This window comes from Bos mutus, chromosome 11 (genome assembly GCF_027580195.1).
Source record: "Bos mutus isolate GX-2022 chromosome 11, NWIPB_WYAK_1.1, whole genome shotgun sequence".
NCBI classification, from domain to species: Eukaryota; Metazoa; Chordata; class Mammalia; order Artiodactyla; family Bovidae; genus Bos; species Bos mutus.
This window is the reverse complement of record NC_091627.1, coordinates 11,181,536-11,203,165: the sequence shown is the minus strand read 5'-3', so window position 1 is coordinate 11,203,165 and position 21,630 is coordinate 11,181,536. Positions and strand designations below refer to the sequence as shown.

Sequence of the window (21,630 nt, the reverse complement as noted above, 5' to 3'; positions counted from 1 at the left end):
CTCTTCTTGCAAATTCATCAAGAGGCTCTTTCATTTCTCTTCACTTTCTGCCACTAGAGCAGTATCATCTGCAAGTCTGAGGTTGCTGAAATTTCTCCCAGCAATCTTGATTCCAACTAGGGATTCATCCAGCACGGCATTCTCCATGATGTACTTTTCACAGAAATTAAATAAGCAGGGTAACAATATATAGCCTTGTCGTACTCCTTTCCCAATTTTGAACCAGTCAGTTGTTCTATGTCTGCTTCTGTTGCTTCTTGCCAACAGGTAAAGTGGTCCGGTACTGCCATCTCTTTAAGAATTTTCCACAGTTTGTTGTGGTCCACACAGTCAAAGACTTTAGCATAGTCAATAAAGCAGACGTTTTTCCATAATTCCCTTGCTTTCCCCATGATCCAAAGAATGTTGGCAATTTGATCTCTAATTCCTCTACATTTTCTAAATCCAGCTTGACAATCTGGAATTTCTCAGTTCACATACTGCTGAAGCCTAGCTTGTAGGATTCTGAGTATAACCTTGCTAGCATGTGAAATGAGGGCAACTGTACAGTAGTTTAAACATCCTTTGGCATTGCCCTTCTTTGAGACTGTAATGAAAACTGATCTTTTCCAGACCTGTGGCCACTGATAAATTTTCCAAATTTGCTGACATACTGAGTACAGCACTTTAAAGCACCCTCTTTTAAGATCTGAAATAGCTCAGCTACAATCCCATCACCTCCACTAGGATTGTTCATAACTTACTCCCACAGAATCTGCTTTATTCACTAGCTATACAATATAGGCAGCCTTCCAAAACAATCTTATACTGCACTCATTCTTTTAAATGATTATGTAGTATGCCTTAGTATGAACACCTTGGTTATTATTGTTCAAATATATATTCTCTATTAATTTATTATTTTTGGTTGTGCTGAGTCTTTGTTGCTGGATCTTTGTGCAAGGGTTCTTCTCTAGCTGTGGCAAGTGGGGACTACTCTCTGTCACAGTACTTGAGTTTCTCATTGCTGTGGCTTCTCTTGTTGCGGAGCACAGGCTCAGTAGCTGTGGCACGCTGCTTAGCTGCCCCATAGCATGTGGGATCTTCTCGGATCAGGGATCAAACCTGAGTCTCCTGCACTGGCAGGCAGATTCTCTACCACTGAGCTACCAGGGAAGCCACAAATATATTTAAATATTTTCTTTTGACCAAAACTATAAGGTCCATTCATTCTGAATTTTGCAAGCCACATTCCTCAAGTTAAGAGAAAAAAACAAGTGAGATGGGAGATTCACATTTCTCTTAACAAAAATTGAAATGTACTATAACTCTGAATCCTTTAAAATGAGATGAGATGAGCCACTAAATCTTTCATGATAATGACAGGAAAACAAGCACTTTGATCATGAATAGTTTATCATACACTTAAGTCCAAGATAGAATCTCATGGTAGTGGTGGTGGTCAAATAAAATAAGGCAGTAGGAGAAGAGGCTTGTCAACTCAGCCTTCTGAAATTTTCCCTGCCATGGGTAGGAAGGAAGGAGAAATGCAGATGTATTGAGATAAGAACTAAAAAGAAAAATCAAAGCCAAAAGAAAACTGGAAAAAATTCAGGAAAAATATGAGGTTCAGGCCAATGTTTCCTAAAACTGGCTGTATATCAGAATCATCTATAGTTTCTTTTAAAAATGCAAATCCCTAAGTTCTACTCCAGATCAGAAGTAGGGTCCTATAATCTGTATTTTATTATAACACATTCACCAGGTATTTTGCCCCATGGAAAGCTGGTGTGAAGCAAAATGCCAAGCCCACCAACTTAACATCGGCTTCCAACCACCACACTTCATGTCACCCACTTTTCAACTACTGCCCAAACTTCTCTGCTGCCATTTGATACTGCCACTGGTCTTCTGAGTACAGAAAAGGTATACTTATGTTGCTATTGAGTATCTCTTTTCAGAGTAAATACAACTTTGTACCATGTCGTGGCAGCCAAACACATCAAATTGTGTCTGATATTTTATACAAACAGATACATTTACAAGCTCTCAAAAACTAAAATCTAAGTGAAAAACCAAATGAATGAACAAAGTTAAATTCAGATTTAACTGTCCCTCCCAGGAAGCCTTCATAGAAGTCAAAGTTTTCTTTCTTTCATACTGGTGGTCACATAAGAGGTAATTCACATCCTGCTGCTTTTCAGGATGCCATGCATTTTATAGGCATTTACTTTCAACCATCAATTATTTCCAAAGTTTCTGAAAATGTTAGAAAAGAAGGTCTGACGTGTTCTTTGAAAAATGTACAACTAAACAAGCATGCTATTTATTTACCCAGAGAATCAATTGTCTTTACATATGCCAATGAAAAAATTGCGTATTTTAGTCACCAAAATCCCCTATTAGTTTCTATTGGATAAAACCAAGTGCTTCAGGAAGGGAGGGGCTTCCCAGGTGGTGCTAGAAGTAAAGAACCCATCTGCCAATGCAGGAGACATGGGTTCAATCCCTGGGCCAGGAAGATCCCCTAGAGAAGGGCATGGCAACCCACTCCAGTATTCTTGCCTAGAGAATCCCATGGAAAGAGGAGCCTGGCGGGCTACAGTCCACAGGATCATGAAGAGACTGAGCACACACACACATAATCATTATTAAAGGTTATTTAAGGTGTTTTCGGAGAAGGCAATGGCACCCCACTCCAGTACTCTTGCCTGGAGGGTCCCATGGATGGAGGAGCCTGGTGGGCCACAGTCCATGGGGTCGCTAGGAGCCGGACAAGACTCAGCAACTTCGTTTTCACTTTTCACTTTCATGCATTGGAGAAGGAAATGGCAACCCACTCCAGTGTTCTTGCCTGGAGAATCCCAAGGACGGGGGAGCCTGGTGGGCTGCCGTCTATGGGGTCGCACGGTGTGGGACACGACTGAAGCGACTTAGCAGCAGTAGCAGCAAGGTGTTTTATTTTTGTTCAGATTCACTGAACTTTATCATCACTAGAAAAGCTATACAATGTAACAAGTAAGGGCTTTAGAAACAACAGTTTAACTACCAGCTCTGATACTTCCTTGCTATGTGACACTGGACAAATCATAACCTCTTTGAGCCTCAGATTTCTCCCCTATGTATCTTTCAAAGTTCAGGATGCCCCTTCAGTGGGTTTTGAAGTCAATTTAATGGCTTATAAATAACATTTTTAAGTTAAAAAAAAAAAATTAGATGACTACATGTAATAAGGACAAGTATCTTCCGGTTCAAGATAGCGGAGCAGAAGGACATGCGCTTGTCTCCTCCTGCAACAGCACCAAAATAGCAACACAAAGAGCTGGACACAACTGAGCACACCCCCACACAGGAAGAAAGACAATTAAGTGAGTCTGAGGGTGCTTCCTGCAGATGAGACTTGTAAGTAAATATCTGCAACAGAGAAAACACGCAGCATCTGTAGGGGACAAGAGGAGAATAGTTCAGAGACTATGTTAAGGTGTCATGAAGAGCAGCACTGAAAAAATAAAAGGATAAATTACAGCCAGCCTTGTGAGCCAGGCAGAAAAGTTTAAAACTGGTGCTATAGGGAGCCACTTTAAGTGTTGAGCTCTGAAAGGCAATAATGAAAGCATGACTTTCGGAAGATTCACTAAGCAGATGAGGTAGGAGAAACGGAAAAGACTCTGAAAGAGACAAAAAGAAATAGAATCTTTTGCACAAAAGAACTAAGCTGAAAGTGAAGCAGCAGAAATAGACAGAATGAAAAGGATATCTCAAAAAGGCATTTAAGCTGTTGGTTTAGGTTGCTTTTTGTTTTTCAAATAGGAATTTTTTTTTTTTTTTGGTCCTACAGAGTCACTGAAAATTCTACAAAAGAGAGAAAACTAAGGTCCACGGGTTGGCCCCTTCAATCATTCTACTCAGTGTATTATCTTTCCAGACGTCTCAGAGAGATTTAAAATATATGTAGTTCTGTTTAGAGAAAATATCACAAGTTATATATAATTCTCTGTAACCTTCTTTCACTTAAAATGATATGGCTATCTTTCCAGTTCAAAGGACATGAGCCACCTTCCAAGGAACTGGCTCATACAGAAAAAACTGTGAGGAGCCAAGAATGGTGCCAAACTTTCCTGACTATAATAGGAGCCCGGAGTACACTAAGAAATGAGCGATTTCAGACTAGAAGGAAGAGGAGTTCATTTTTTGAACAGAGGATTCAAATTTGTGATTTACAAGCATGGAGTTGAGAGTAAATGAGCCAAGCACAGAAAGAAAAACATAGGTAACAAATTTTTATTGGACATCTACCATGTACCTGGACTGCAAGAGAAGCCTGGAGACACAAAGGGAACAAAAGTGCAGAGTGAAAGTGGCAAACCAAGTTCTAATGAACAAATTATTCTAATGGTGAAAAGTTCTGCAAGCGATAAAAACAAAGTACTACGGGAGCAAATAAGAGACCAAGTCAGCCTTAGGGGTTAGAAAGGTCCAGAAAGTGACCTCAAGGAAATGATGTGTAAGTTAAGACTTGAAGGATAAATATAATTACCTGGGTACGGTGACCATTCCGAGTAGAGGGAACAGGTGGCATATGTTCAGGAGCAGAGTGCTTTCAAGAAACAGAAAGTGTGGCTGATGCACACAAAAGAGGTCATGAGACAAGGTTGGAGAAGAAGGCAGGAACTTTGAAAAATTACCAACATTCTTGGAGAGTAGAATTTTAGAGTGACAGTCACGGATGAAAATAGATTTCTGAAAAGGAGTGGTAAAGTCCTTAGGATAAATGAGAGGGAAAACTTCAGCTCCATTACTTATCAACTATGTGAACCTGAACAAGTCACTTATCCTCTTTAAATATATGTCATCTGTAAACAGGGGTCAAGATTCCCAGATGTCACTAGTGGTAAAGAACCTGCCTGCCAATACAGGAGATGTAAGAGACATGGGTTCGATCCCTGGGTTGGGACAATCCCCTGGAGGAGGGTATGGCAATCCACTCCAGTATTCTTGCCTGGAGAATCCCATGGACTGAGGAGCCGTCAGACATGACTGAAGTGACTTAGCACACGTGCATGTAAATATGAGATATGGTAATAGTATTTACTTCAAAGGGCTACTTGAGGAATAAGAATACATATAAAACACTTCACACAGAGCCTACCACAACAAAATGCTAACATCTTGTGTATGTATGTGTGTGTGTGTGTTCGTACTTGTGTGTATATGTGCAAGTGTGCACTGGTTGATAGGAAGTAAAAAGCTAGAAGGAAAAGGGTTAACAGTTGAAATCTCTTAAGCTGTGGAATAAAGGTGATTTTTATGTTTATTATTTATAACTCACCTATGTCTTTGAAGTGTTTAACAATAAATATGCAATATTTCAATAATTAATAAAATTTACTTGAATGTCTTTTTTTAAAAAAGCACAGATTTCTTTTAGATGCAAGATCTACCTACATTTGGCTGAAAAGCATATGGAAGAATCCACAGTGGGAAAGGAAGAAAAGACGGACTATTTTTACTAAGAAAGAGTACCTGCAGAAAGCACAGCTGCAGGGTTAGTAGAAAAGGGCGCCAGGTCCACAGCTTAAGTGGTCACCTGGGAGGGCAGACACATCAGCTTCAGAGAATGAAAATGACAAAGCACATTCCAGCCTGCTTCTGTATTCCTCTCCTACTGAGGCTGTATCTCAATAGGATCTAACTGGACCTTGTGATCTCAAATCTTGAAAGGGGCCTGTCATGGAATAAACACTCAATAAATGGATGCCAAATGAGTTCCCTTTTGACAATTAACATTTATAACTTAGGAAGCTCCCTGAAGTAAGCACAGGGTACCTTCAAGACATCTGTGCCACAAACTAGAGTTTCAACACAGGTATAATTTTAGTATCCACCAGATACCAGCAAGATCATACTTGGTATAGAACCTCTGAATTTACACAATAGCCCAACTTCCCTCTTACTCTTCAGACTAACTAAATCTACTGAAAAGTACATGCAGTCAAAATCACACACCCCTTTTTCTTCTCTTTCCAGTACAGTGGGTCCTCCATATCTAAGATATGGAAGACCAACCATACTACACCATTTTCTAGAAGGGATTTGAGCATCCTCAGATTCTAGTGTTCAAGGAGGGTCCTGGAATCAACTCCCTGTGGATACTGAGGGACGACATTAAAGAGTTGAGGCAAACAGTACAGTTAAAAAAGAAATAGATGGTTTGGGATAGTGTGGAGTTAGAAAATCTGATTTTAATTCCAACTCTTCCATGGTTATGTGTTCTTGGACAAGTGAATCACATCTTAAGCCATACTTAAGACTTGTACCTACAGAGACTAAATATACCTCTCCTACCTTCACAGGATTGCTGTGAGGCCTCCGAGAGAACACAGTGGAAAATGTGCTGCAAACAGCACACAGCAGTACCGCCCAATGCATCCTGGTCTTTGATGGCACTACTCCATGGGTTATCCCTACTTTTAGCAGATAAGATTCCCTCATTCCCCAAACTCTCATGTACTTGTTAATCAGAAGCACATATTTGCAAGTTGTCTAGCTGAGGCTATTAACCAGTAACCTGGGTCTGAATGCAGGTATTTTTCTGTGTATTAAGTGTCACCAGCCTAGACAGTCCATCAGAGCCACACTCTATGTTTGCATGCTCAGTCATGTCCAATTCCTTGCGATCCCATAGACTGTAGCCTGCCTGGCTCCTTTGTCCATGGGATTTTCCAGGCAAGAATACTGGAGAAGGTTGCCATTCCCTTCTCCAGGGGATCTTCCTTACCTAGAGATCAAATTGCAACTTCTGCATTGGCAAGCGGATTTACCACTGTGCCACCCGGGAAGCCTCTCTTATTTATTTAGATCTTTTAAACTTCCCACAGAAATATTTTAGTTTTTAGTGTACATATTTTATACTTCTTTTGTTAAATTTATTCTTAAGTATTTTATTCTTTTGATGTAATCATGAATGGAATGATTTTCTCACTTTCATTTTTTAGATTGTTGACAGTTATGAAAATACAACAGATTTTGGTATATTGATCTGGTATCCTGTAACCTTGCTAAACTAAATTAACTCTGTTTTGGGGCTTTTTTGTGAATTGTTTAGGATTAAACATAGGATTATGTCATCTATGAATAAAAACAATTTTAATCCTTTCCAATTTAGATGCATTCCTCCTTAACCCTCACCTTACTGCACTAGCTAGAACCTCCAGTGAATGATGAAAAGAAGTAGTAAGAGCACATTGTTACCTACCTTATTCCCAATCTTAGGGGAAAGACGTTTGTATTTCACCAATTAAGTATTATTAGCTTTAGGCTCTTCATAGACGCCCCTACTGAAGCTGTGGAAGCTGCCTTCTACTCCCAGTTTGTTGGGAGATTTTATCATGATTGAGTATTGAATTTTGCCAAATGTTTTTCCTGTGTCTACTCAGATGATCAGGTAGGGCTTTTTAACCTTCACTTTATCCGAATTATTTTATGGCCCAGGATACTCTTAGAAACAGCTCCATGTATACTTGAAAACAATGTATATTCTGCAAGGTATATTCAATAAACATGACCTATGGTAAGTTGGCTGATTACTTCTCAATTGGTTATAAGCCTATGGTGGTGGTTGTTATTGATAGTTTTATTCAGGTTTATAGTTGCTTTTCTGGGGACAAGTTTCGTTCACCTTTTTACTCACTTATGCCAGAAATGAATCTCTTCCTATGTTTTCACAAATCTCACAAGTGATAAAATCCTAATCTTGATGAAGCCAAACAGTTAGCTTGAAATCAAGTCTATTTTCCTGGAATTAGACCCAACTGCCATAACAAACTGGTCAAATATAACTCAATTCCAAAATACACTTGGGAGGAAAAACTTCCTGAGGAAGACAGAGGAGGAAAGTCACTCTGGACTACTGGAACGGTTTTCAAATTCCAAAGGCAACAATACAGAAACTTGAATACCAAAGACTTATCTTCAGTTCCCACTTTCTTTTTCTTTTTAATTTAAATTTACTTTAATTGGAGGCTAATTACTTTACAATATTGTATTGGTTTTGCAATACATCAACATGAATCCGCCACGGGTGTACATGTGCTCCCCATCCTGAAACCCCCTCCCACCTCCCTCCCCGTACCATCACTCTGGGTCATCCCAGTGCACCAGCCCCAAGCATCCTGTATCCTGCATTGAACCTGGACTGGCGATTCATTTCTTATATGATATTATACATGTTTCATTGCCATTCTCCCAAATCATCCCACCCTCTCCTTCTCCCACAGAGTCCAAAAGACTGTTCTATACATCTGTGTCTCTTTTGCTGTCTCCTATACAGGGTTATCATTACCATATTTCTAAATTCCATATATATGCGTTAGTATACTGTATTGGTGTTTTTCTTTCTGGCTTACTTCACTCTGTATAAAAGCTGTATCTGTGGGAGCCACTAGTACCATCTATGTGTATATACAATCTGAACCAGCCCCAGAGCCAATCATGGCTAAGGCAAGAGAGCCTGGACAGCCTCAGCTCTTATCAGCAGGTAGGTACCAAACAGGTGGTATGCAATGAGTTACACTGAGGGCTACAACCAGCCCTGTCCACTGCAATTAAGTCCATCATATTTACACACCCAGCCAATAACAAGGTGGTTTCAAAGTATCTTTTCTACTTGCCAAACTTCAAGCACCACCTAATGCCTGGGTTTTCACTGTAGTTCCCAGATCCCCATCCTCTCTCACCCCAGGGCTACCAAATTCCTAATAAACTATGCCCCTGCATTTGCCCTCTCTTTGCACTGTCCCTCAAATATTAATACCAGACTTAATGGGAAGTTTCTACAATCTCCATGCTACCTGTTTCCTGACTAAAGCTATCATATCAGAAATTTCATCTGCTCTATTAATATTTTCCTTACAATTTCTGCTATTTCTGCTGAATAGTCAGTGGCCATAGTCCCAGGTAAACGGATACCCAGACTCAAAGTTGGGTTTAACCTCTTTCCTGAGTATTTAAGATATGAACACAAATGTCAGCCTGTGTTGAGCACGGGTGCTAGAAAGACAAGTCAAGTCAGGGCAGAAAAGGGGCAGCCATTTTTCATCATGGACACAGAAGCAAAGAGTTAGCAGTCTGAAGGAGAAGAGACATGTGAAACAGAAGTACCAGAGAAACAGAAATAAGCCTCCACAGAGACATTTGAAAAGAATCCTGGTCTTGCTCCTTCATGAAATCCAATTGAATGCTCCCTCCTTTGTCTCCAAGAGAAACCCTGTATTTTCCACCAATATCCTCATTTTAAACTAGCTTAAGAAAAGTGTCTTTCTTGCAATTTAACTACTCCAGTCAACACCCCTAGTTATCCTCCCTTGTTACCAGTCTATATTTCCCAGACACCAACAGTTGTTTACACGTTAGTGAGTTACTTCGCCATAATACAGCTCTTTGTGTTCAACTCTTATTTTTCTGACTCTACCAAGTTTCTTTACAACCCCCTAAGATGAGATCATATTCTCTAAGCTCTAAAGTTTTCTCTGCTTATGATGAAAAGGGCAATGAAAGGCAGTGTGGTCCTAACCTTTTAGTCTTAGCTTCTCATCTGGAACTACCATCTACTACATAAGGTTGTGATGGAAATTATATAAGGTGAGAATAAAGTGCTTAGTACAGAATCTGACATACAGCAAGCCCCACTAAAGGAGCTCTTTTCTGCAATACCTTGATTGAACTTGTGCATACTGAACAATAGGTAAAAATCACATCACTAATAATTAGGATCTAAATGGCACCAAGTATGTCAAGAAAACTAATGGAGAGTAATTCCTGCTGGGCAGCATTCTTTTCACATGACAGCACTACATCACTAACGTGTGAGCAGCCATATCAACTCCCAATCAACATCTACTTCTTCCAAACTTTCTTCCAGTCCCACTGTATTTTTGAAGCTTTTCAAATTACCCTGCTATCTTTCACCTGCATTTGTAGGATCATTTCCACTAATTTACAAATGGTGCTTATGAGGCTTGTTTTTTCAGTGATATTTTTTACCCAAGGTATTTCAAAAGAGAAAACAAAGGTCAGAAGTTGAAACTAACTGGGCAGACTTAACTAATAAAGCTTAAGAGAATGTGACATATTTTTGGTGAAAGATTAAGAGTCAAAATTATCATGACTATTAGGAAACAGGGATTAAAGCATTTTAATTTTAAGTTTTTGTGTAATAAAACCTCTCACACAGAGAAAAAGACAGAGAAACAAAGGGATAGAGACAGAGACTAAATTTCACAATTAAGATTATTTTGATGAAAATGATATTTAGAGCTTAGCTTTTACTGCATCTTAGTTATGTTGAAACATTCCTGAACAACAGAGATGCTAAATAATGCAGACACCAAAAAAATCAACAAAAATCTCAGCACAAAATAATTTCATAAAGGATTTAACTTCCTTCTCAATTACAAAGGTCTACTCCATCCAACATACAAAAAACAATTCCTAGAAGAATCAGTTGTTGTTACTCATGTAGCAAATAATTCTGTCAATAGGACTGATCACGAGTAGTAATTCTATCCACAGTATTACAGTCACTATTATAAACATCTGCATACACATAGTGAAAACACAGATTTTGCTTCAAGTCATAGAAGACATACATTTTTTAATATTTCACACCTAGCTCCAAAGGCCATAGCACTGAGGCCTCTTCCTGCTAGCCTGTGGCTGTTTTCTACCTTCTCCTCTTCCTTCTCAATCTTGTAGGCCCATGATTCTCAAGGTATGAATTTAAAGAATCCTCTTGGTATATTAATACAACTTTCATCCATCTTATGAGTGACTGACGTCCCATTTATTTCTACTTATGAAGAAAGGCTATTAGTAACTTGTTAATGGACTGTCAACAAAATTTGGTGTTTATAAACTAAACATAACAAGAGATTCTTTAACATTCTGCTAATAAGCCTGGCAGATAATCCTCTCTGCTAATAAGTAAGAGAAACCCAAGCAAGACGGTAAGTGTTGCGAGAGGGCATCAGAGGGCAGACACACTGAAACCATACTCACAGAAAACTAGTCAATCTAATCACATGGACCACAGCCTGGTCTAACTCAGTGAAACTAAGCCATGCACTGTGGGGCCACCCAAGACGGGCGGGTCATGGTGGAGAGGTCTGACAGAATGTGGTCCACTGGAGAAGGGAATGGCAAACCACTTCAGTATTCTTGCCTTGAGAACCCCATGAACAGTATGAAAAGGCAAAATGATAGGATACTGGAAGAGGAACTCCCCAGGTCAGTAGGTGCCCAATATGCTACTGGAGATCAGTGGAGAAATAACTCCAGAAAGAATGAAGGGATGGCACCAAAGCAAAAACAATACCCAGTTGTGGATGTGACTGGTGATAGAAGCAAGGTCCGATGCTGTAGAGAGCAATACTGCATAGGAACCTGGAATGTTAGGTTCATCATTCAAGGCAAATTGGAAGTAGTCAAACAGGAGATGGCAAGAGGGAATGTCCACATTCTAGGAATAAGAGAACTAAAATGGACTGGAATGGGTGAATTTAACTCAGATGACCATTGTATCTACTACTGCAGGCAGGAATCCCTTAGAAGAAATGGAGTAGCCATCATCGTCAACAAGAGAGTCCAAAATGCAGTACTTGGATGCAATCTCAAAAACAACAGAATCATCTCTGTTTGTTTCCAAGGCAAACCATTCAATATCACAGTAATCCAAGTCTATGCCCCAACCAGTAACGCTGAAGAAGCTGAAGTTGAACGGTTCTATGAAGATCTACAAGACCTTTTAGAACTAACACCCCAAAAAAGATGTCCTTTTCATTATAGGGGACTGGAATGCAAAAGTAGGAAGTCAAGAAACACCTGGAATAACAGGCAAATTGGCCTTGGAATACAGAATGAAGCAGGGCAAAGACTAATAGAGTTTTGCCAAGAAAATGCACTGGTCATAGCAAACACCCTCTTCCAACAACACAAGAGAAGACTCTACACATGGACATCACCAGATGGTCAACACCGAAATCAGAGTGATTATATTCTTTGTAGCCAGAGATGGAGAAGCTCTATACAGTCAGCAAAAACAAGACCAGGAGCTGACTGTGGCTCAGATCATGAACTCCTTACTGCCCAATTCAGACTTACACTGAAGAAGGTAGGGAAAACCACTAGACCATTCAGGTATGACCTAAATTAAATCCCTTATGATTATACAGTGGAAGTGAGAAATAGATTTAAGGGGCTAGATCTGATAAAGTGCCTGATGAACTATGGACGGACGTTCGTGACACTGTACAGGAGACAGGGATCATGACCATCCCCATGGAAAAGAAATGTAAAAAAGTGAAATGGCTGTCTAGGGAGGTCTTACAAATAGCTGTGAAAAGAAGAGAAGCAAAAAGGAAAGATATAAGCAGCTGAATGCAGAGTTCCAAAGAATAGCAAGAAGAGATAAGAAAGCCTTCCTCAGCGATCAATGCAAAGAAATAGAGGAAAACAACAGAACGGGAAAGACTAATTTAGAGATCTCTTCAAGAAAATTAGAGATACCACAGGAACATTTCATGCAAAGATGGGCTCGATAAAGGACAGAAATGGTATGGACCTAACAGAAGCAGAAGATATTAAGAAGAGATGGCAAGAATACACAGAAGAACTGTACAAAAAAGAGCTTCACAACCAAGATAATCACGATGATGTGATCACTCATCTAGAGCCAGACATCCTGGAATGTGAAGTCTAGTGGGCCTTAGAAAGCATCACTACGAACAAAGCTAGTGGAGATGATGGAATTCCAGCTGAGCTACTTCAAATCCTCAAAGATGATGCTGTGAAAATGCTGGACTCAATATGCCAGCAAATTTGGAAAACTCAGCAATGGCCACAGGACTGGAAAAGGTCAGTTTTCATTCCAATCCCAAAGAAAGGCAATGCCAAAGAATGCTCAAACTACCACACAATTACACTCATCTCACATGCTAGTAAAGTAACGCTCAAAATTCTCCAAGCCAGGCTTCAGTAATACGTGAACCGTGAACTTCCAGATGTTCAAGCTGGTTTTAGAAAAGGCAGACGAACCAGAGATCAAATTGCCAACATTCGCTGGATCACCGAAAAAGCAAGAGAGTTACAGAAAAACATCTATTTCTGCTTTATTGACTATGCCAAAGCCTTTGACTGTGTGGATCACAATCAACTATGGAAAATTCTGAAAGCGATGGGAATACCAGACCACCTGACCTGCCTCTTGAGAAATCTGTATGCAGGTCAGGAAGCAACAGTTAGAACTGGACATGGAAGAACAGACTGGTTCCAAATAGGAAAAGGAGTACATCAAGGCTGTATATTGTCACTCTGCTTATTTAACTGCTATGCAGAATACATCATGAGAAACACTGGGCTGGAAGAAGCACAAGCTGGAATCAAGATTGCCCAGAGAAATATCAATAACCTCATATATGCAGATGACACCACCCTTATGACAGAAAGTGAAGAGGAACTAAAAAGCCTCTTGATAAAAGTGAAAGAGGAGAGTGAAAAAGTTGGTTTCAAGCTCAACATTCAGAAAACGAAGATCATGGCATCTGGTCCCATCACTTCATGGCAAATAGATAGGGAAACAGTGGAAACAGTGTCAGACTATTTTGGGGGGCTGCAAAATCACTGCAGATGGTGACTGCAGCCATGAAATTAAAAGACGCTTACTCCTTGGAAGGAAAGTTATGACCAACCTAGATAGCATATTCAAAAGCAGAGACATTACTTTGCTAACAAAGGTCCGTCTAGTCAACACCAGTAGTCATGTATGGATGTGAGAGTTGGATTGTGAAGAAAGCTGAGCGCTGAAGAATTGATGCTTTTGAACTGTGGTGTTGGAGAAGACTCTTGAGAGTCCCTTGGACTGCAAGGAGATCCAACCAGTCCATTTTAAAGGAGATCAGTCCTGGTTGTTCTTTGGAAGGAATGATGCTAAAGCTGAAACTCCAGTACTTTGGCCATCTCATGTGATGAACTGATTCATTGGAAAAGACTCTGATACTGGGAGGGATTGCGGGCAGGAGAAGGGGACAGAGGATGAGATGGCTGGATGGCATCACCGACTCAATGGACGTGAGTTTGAGTGAACTCCGGGAATTGATGATGGACAAGGAGGCCTGGTGTGCTGCAATTCATGGGTTCGCAAAGAGTAAGACACAACTGAGCAACTGAACTGAACTGAACTGAATAAGCCTGGATGCCACAAAATGGGTGACAATGTTTCAAAGGTCCTACTGCAAACACAAACATAAAATCACTTGGAAATCTTGCAGTTCTCTGAACCCCATTATCACTGTTAAGGGAATGTGGTAGTTTCCAATTACTGTTATTCTAACTTTTCAATCTTCATTACAGTTCATTGAGCATCCTCATTTTCAAGTTAGTTTGACACATGTTGTGTATGCTAGGTAGTACATCAACTGTATCCTTACTCTAAAATTTTCTAGTACTATAATTAGACTTTGACATGTATATGCCATTTCAAATGTGAACCATACCTCAACCGCTAATGCACACTTATCATCTTCCCTCCAAATTTATTTGTATGTAATAGTTCATGGTCAACGAATTATTTTCAACTGGAAAGCAGGAATAGAAAGGTTAGGTAGATAATGGGGTCATGCCTAAGTCAACTGTGTTCATAAGCTAACTAAGTCACTGAGGTCAAAAAAGCTGGCATCATGGCCATTATCAAGCACGCTACAATAGGTCAGATTGCTTTCAGCCTAGTTGTCGTCTCAAATCTCTTCTCTTCTTAACTACTTCAGGGAGCATTAGAAACTCACTCCACGTATTACCTTTTAATTTTCACAGCCTGATAATTCTACCTATGAGCTTCTTAGAATCTTAAATCCCTTTAAGTGACCTTGTTCTTTCACTACTACCTTAAACAAATCCTTGTCCAGGAAAATTTCTGTTCTCCCAAGTTCCATTTTTATAAGGAAAACCCACACCTTCAACTGTAACATTCAAAAAAAAGTCTTTTCATACCCTAGGAAAGACGTCTTAGACCCAAGGGATGGCAGGGAGCTAATAACACCTCTTCTTGCAGCCTCCATGGAAGTAGATTGTCAGCTCTTGCATATAGCAGCACATCCTTCTTACTCTGACTCCCCAAACTCAGATCCCTTTGCATTAATAGTCAGCTCTATCACATTCCTCTTTGTCTCCCAATATTACACACACACAAAAAAAGCAACTGTATAGTTATTGAATAAGCTAAGATTTTGAAGTTTTAGAAGCAATGGAAGTCAGGCAGCAAAATGGATTCCCATGATACTAATTAAAGAGTTTCCACTCCAAGTAGTTTCTTGGAATGAGCTAAAGGTTCATTCCTTCTCTCAGATCTTGAGGACTAGTAGTATTACTTTAAAGAAAATCTTGGTTTTCTGTTCCATTTAACTACAAGTTCTACAAGCATTGTTTTCCATTTTTCAGTCTCGTTCCTTGCTCTTGGCTCTTCAGTTAGGACCTGTTGCCACCTAGCGGACAAAGTGGGAATAAATGCCAATGTATTATGCCAGGTTCTCACCACTGGGCTTGCAGAAGGGACCACTAGGTGGAGACTTCAAATCTGAAGAAGAGTGCCTACACCAAAACCAGTTGGTTTAAGCTTACACAAAAAACTAGTATAAATTCACACAAATAAAAGCGACTGTGTTCAAAACAATGAGTTAAATAAAGATAAAAAAATGAGAATACATCATGACCATAAGAGGTTTATCCCAGTACTGCAAGGCTGGCTCCATTTTCAAAAATCAATCAGTATAATTCACCATATGAACAGACTAAGTATCTAAACAGATGCAGAAGCAGTATTTGAAAAATTTGACAGCATTTGTGCTAAAAACCTTTTGAGAACTAGGAATACAAAGGAATTTCCTCAAGCTTATAAAGGGGCATCTCAAAAAATGTGTAATTTCCAGATTTCAAAACTTACTATAAAGCTACTGTACTCAAAACAATGTGGAATAAAGACAGACACATAGACAAAAGAAACAGAATAGAAAGCCCTGAAATAAGCTCTCGCATATATGTTCAATGACTTTCAACAAGGTTGCCAAGACCATTCAATGAGGAAAGGACAAACTTTTCAGCAGTGATGGAAAAACTGAGTATTTACATGCAAAAGAATTACTATGAACATTACCATATTATACAAAAACTAACTCAAAACAGATCAAAGACCAAAATGTATAAAACTTTTAGAGGAAAACAAAGGGCAAAGATTCCTGGCATTGGACTGGGCAATGATTTCTTGGCTATGACACAGACAACAAAAGAAAAAATAAGTAAACTGTACATCAAAATTTAAAATCTTCTGTATATGAAAGAACACAATCAACAGTGAAAAGTCAATCCATAAATTGGAAGAAAAACATCTGCAAATAATATACTTGATAAGGGATAATCTACAATATTTAAAGAACTTGTGAAACTAGTAAAACAAAACAACAAATGCAAATCAAAACCACAATGAGATACTCACACCCATAACGTATCTGTGATACTATTAAAAAAACAGAAAATAGGAGGATGCAGAAAAATTAGAACCCGTGGCACTTTACATGGTAGAGCCACTGTGGAAAAAAGCCAATACGGTGCTTCCTCAAAAAAGTAAAAATAGAATTATAATACGATCTTTTAGGCTATATACCTAAAAGAACTGAAAATACAGACTTGAAGAGCTACTTGTACACTCAATATTCATAGAAGCATTATTCATAATATTCACAATAGCTAGGAGGTACAAGTAACCCAAGGATCCATCAATAGATGTATGGATAGACAAATGTGGTATATAACGAACAATGGAGATCAGTCAGTCTTAAAAAGGAAGGAAATTTTGACATGCTAGAACATGGATCAACCATAAAAACAGTATGCTAAGTAAAGAACTCAGGCACAAAAGGACAAATACAATATGACTCCACTTATATGAGATACCTGCTGCTGCTAAGTCGCTTCAGTGGTGTCCGACTCTGTGCGACCCCATAGACAGCAGCCCACTAGGCTCCGCCATCCCTGGGATTCTCCAGGCAAGAACACTGGAGTGGGTTGCCATTTCCTTCTCCAATACATGAAAGTGAAAAAGTGAAAGTGAAGTCGCTCAGTCATGTCCGACTCTTAGCGACCCCATGGACTGCAGCCTACCAGGCTCGTCCACCCATGGGATTTTCCAGGCAAGAGTACTGGAGTGGGTTGCCACTGCCCCCTCCTATGAGATACCTAGATTAGCCCAATTCACAGAGACAGAAAGTAGAACAGTGGATGCCAGGGTCTGGAGAATGGGGAAATACTGTTAACAGTTACAGGTTCATTTTTGCAAGATAAAAAGAGACCTGTGTATGGGTGGTGGTGATGACGGTTGCATAACATTAACCATCATGAGTGCAGAAATGACGCTAAACTGTACATTTAAAAAACGGTTGACAGAAAACAACAAAATTCTGTAAAGCAATATTCGTTCAATAAAAAAGAAAAAAAATGTTAAGATAATAAATATTTTGTCTGTATGTTTCACCACAATTAAAAAGAAACAAAACACTATAGCTAACATCATACGTGATGGTGAAACACTGAACTCTTTTCCCCAAAGATCAAAAACAAGACAAGAAGGTCATTCTCAACATTTTTATCTACTATTGGACTGCAAATCTTAGCCAATGCTATAAGAAAAATAAAAGTCATAAACATCAAAAAAGAAGTAAAACTGTCTTTATTCATAGTCACACACATAAAAAGTCTCAAAGAATTTATTTTTAAAGTTATTAGAAGTAGTACACAAATTTAACAATGTTGTATAACAATCTCAATATACAAAAATCAATGCACTTCTATACACTAGCAACACAAATGGAAAATAAAACTTTAAAATAATATTTACTACAGCATTAAAAAAAATAATACTCAAGGGTAAGTTTAAAGAAAGAGGTACAAGATCTCAACGCTAATCTTTTAAAACATCACTGAGAAAAAATAAAGTTCTGAGTAAGTGGGAAAATATACTGAATTAACAGACTAGAAGATTCAATTCTAAAATGACAAGTCTCTCCAAATTGATACGATCAATGAAATCCAAAATCTCAGCTGCTGCTGCTGCTAAGTCACTTCAGTCGTGTCCAACTCTGTGTGACCCCAGAGACAGCAGCCTACCAGGCTCCCCTGTCCCTGGGATTCTCCAGGCAAGAACACTGGAGTGGGTTGTCATTTCCTTCTCCAATGCATGAAAGTGAAAAGTCAAAGTGAAGTCGCTCAGTCGTGTCCAACCCTCAGCGACCCCATCCGTCCATGGGATTTTCCAGGCAAGAGTACTGGAGTGGGGTGCCATTGCCTTCTCCGAAAATCTCAGCAGGCTTTGTTTAAAAAAAATTTTTTTTGATGAACTGATTCTAAAATGTATAAGGAAATTAAAACAAAACCCTAGAATAGCTAAAACAGCTAAAATAACTCTGAAAAGGAAGAATGGAGTTGGAGAATTTTAAGATTTACTATACAACTATAGCATTCAAAATATTGTGGTATTATAAATAGATTATTGAAGAAAATAAGAGTCTACAAGTAGATCATACATAAGAAGATCAAATTATTTTTCAGCAAGCATATCAAAAACTCAATGGGAAAGTCTTGTCAACAAAAAGTGCTGTAACATAAATATTCATATAAAAAGACTCTAATTCCTATCTTATACCATACCAAAAAAAAACCCAAAAAAACTAACCTGAATAAAGCTAAAACCATAAAGTTTCTAGTAGAAAGCAGAATAATACCTTAGAAACCTCAGGTTAGGCCAAGATTTCTTAGGGAGGATACAGAAGGCATTAATTATAAAAGAAAAAAATTAATAAACAGAACTTCATAAAAATGTAAAACTTTTACTAATCAAAAATCATGTTTAATAAAGTAAAAGAGAAAGCCACAGATTGGGAGAAAAATTCACAACATATATACTTGATGAAAGACTTGTATCATAATAAAAAATATCCACAACTCAATAACAGGACAAAGAACATGATTTCTTACATTATCAAAAGATTTTGAATAGACATTTCTAAAAAGGAAACACGAATGGCCAATAAGGGTGTGAAAAAGTGACCAACATAGTCATGAGGGAAATGCAAATTAAAAACACATCATTTTTGCTCACTAGAATAATTAAAATTTAAAAGTTTACAACACCAAACACATGCAAGGATGTGGAACCATCAGAACTCATACTAATGGAATTGCAAAATGCATACACAATTTGGAAAACTGACAAGTTCATAAAAAGTTTAACATAAAGCTACCATCAGACCCAACAATTCCTAGGTATGTTTAAGAGAAATAAAAATATATCCACAAAAACCATGTACAAGAATATTCATAGCTGCTTTATTCCTAGTAGCCCAGACCCAGAAAGAGACTAGGTATCAACAGATGAACAGATCGACTATGATATAGACAATTGAATACTACTCAGCAATAAAAAGAATTAGTAACACCTGCAACAATATGGATGAGTCTAAAACATTATGCTGAAAAACACTAGACACAAAAAAGCACATGTTGTATGATTCCATGTATAAGACATGTTAGAATAGACAAACTCATCTATCATGACAGAAGTCAGAAGTTACTGCTTCTTAGGGGCAAAAGAGTATGATCAACTGAAAAAAGCCTAAAGGAATTTTCTGAAGGGATGGCAGTGTTCTACATCCAGATGAAACATGAATTTCAAGGGTACATACATTTGTGAAAACTGCTTGAATCTTGCACTTAATATTTCACTGTAAGTAAATCATACCACTATTTTAAAATGATAAAAAGTACATTGGCTTTGGAATCACATTGGCTTCAGTTTTGCCACTTAACTGCTGTGTGATCTTGGCAAAGTGTTAAACTGTCAGTTTCCTTATCTATAAAATGGGGAGAACAAAAGTTGAAAACAACTTCACAGAGTTGAAAGAAAAAGGAGACAAAGTTTTAAAACCATAAGCATATAGTAAATGCTCACTAAATATTAGCCTAAAAAGTTAGAAACTCTTCATATATTTCAGCAGTGAAGAAACATTCAAGAACAGCTGGAGCAGCTAAATGCTGGGCAATTCACTTGTATTATCTGACTTATTTAAAAAAAAAAACAACCCCTAACAGGGATTATTACTGTTTTATGGATGAAGAAACTGATCTTCAGAGGTTGCCCATGATCACCTAGCAAGGACTGGCAAAAGCCAAGATACAAACTCTCGTATTTTTTCCACTACACCATGTCCATTAGGGTCACTTTTAGCAACATAACCCTGCAACCGCCAGGGCAACACAACTCATATGAGAAGCTTACTTAAGGCTCCCTACATTTTTGACAGCAGGATAAAAAGTAGGCCAATTCTGATGCCATGATTAGTGAATGAAGGCAAGGCTGAAAGCAGAAGCCTGAAAATGCTGCTCTAAGCTTTTACCCTGTTGCTGAGTTTCAAGACAGTTCCTGATACTTGAGGATACTGATCCTCATTCCTTAGAGCAATTTCAAGATAAGAGAATTCTGAATGTAAAATCTGTGATCTAAATGCGAAACTGTAGCCTGGGTGGCCCAATTTGGCAGAATAGCCTTAGAAACTTGGCAGCTGAAATGAGAGCCAGTAGATTTTTTAAAAATCTGTATCTCATTTCTTAACATAAGAACCTCATTTTTAAAAAATTAAAAAATTAAGGTCAATTCCCTGGTGATCCAATGCTTAGGACTCCACACTTTCACTACCGAGGGCCAGGGTTTGGTTCTTGGACTGGGAACTAAGATCCTGTAAAATACGGTGCAGCCAATAAATAAATTAAAAAAAAAATTAAAACACAGTAATAGTGAATATTACTCTGTGATACCATTTGCCCAAAGACATCACTGTTAACAGTTCAGTGTATCTTCTTCTACACTAAAATTTACCTTCTCCCTAACAATTCTACAGTATTTCACTACATGGATAACTATAATCCATGTAACAAGTCCCCTATTAAATTTCTGAGCTATTCTTTTTTTTTTTTTTTGCTATTATAAATGCTGAAAAGAATATCTGTGAATATACATTTTGCACACCTGTCATTTCTTATAGGATAAATACCCAGATGTGTTAACTGCTAAATCTGCAAATTTGAATTTAAAAAGTTTAAATTTTAAACTGCTAAATCTGCGAGAATAAACCCAAACATTTTTAGTGTTGACAGATAATATTAGATTATACTCATAAACTTCTTATTTTCCCACATCTTCATCTGCACTGACAATTATTTTTTAACGTAGGAATTGCAAACTCAAATGCTTACAGAAGACTAGGAGGAAACGTAAGTGTATCAAAGAGGTCATGCAGGTTTGTGACAAACCTGAGCACATGCTCATTTAAAGAGGCAGCCACTACTCTATTCAAGCCAATAGATCACATGTAGAAATCTAGGCCTACAGTTGAACCATCCAATTTATCAAGAAGGCCAGAAATCCAAATTTTCACAAAATTCTTGCAGGTTTTAAATGTTGACAACTAATATGTTTTTATTTAAACATCCAATTAGTCAAACAAAATAGATCTTTAGGCCAGATTACATTTAGCTCATGGAATTTCATGCTAAGGTGAA

At 38.3% G+C, this 21,630-nt stretch overlaps 1 protein-coding gene and 1 long non-coding RNA gene across 5 annotated transcripts in view; one reads left to right on the top strand and one right to left on the bottom strand.

The window, feature by feature from the left end:
- Positions 1-7,611, top strand: part of LOC138989851 (uncharacterized) — a 47,071-nt gene extending 39,460 nt beyond the window's left edge. Inside the window, exons 3-4 of one of the 3 annotated variants that reach the window (XR_011465983.1) lie at positions 5,397-5,524; positions 6,333-7,611. This is a non-coding gene — a long non-coding RNA (uncharacterized lncRNA). Of the gene's footprint in view, positions 1-5,391; positions 5,525-6,332 lie in introns of all 3 variants that reach the window. The other 2 variants (XR_011465982.1, XR_011465981.1) reach the window with 2 other exon arrangements.
- The window catches only part of NR6A1 (nuclear receptor subfamily 6 group A member 1), a 226,543-nt gene that overhangs the window by 163,956 nt on the left and 40,957 nt on the right, over positions 1-21,630 (bottom strand). The window lies entirely within an intron of this gene.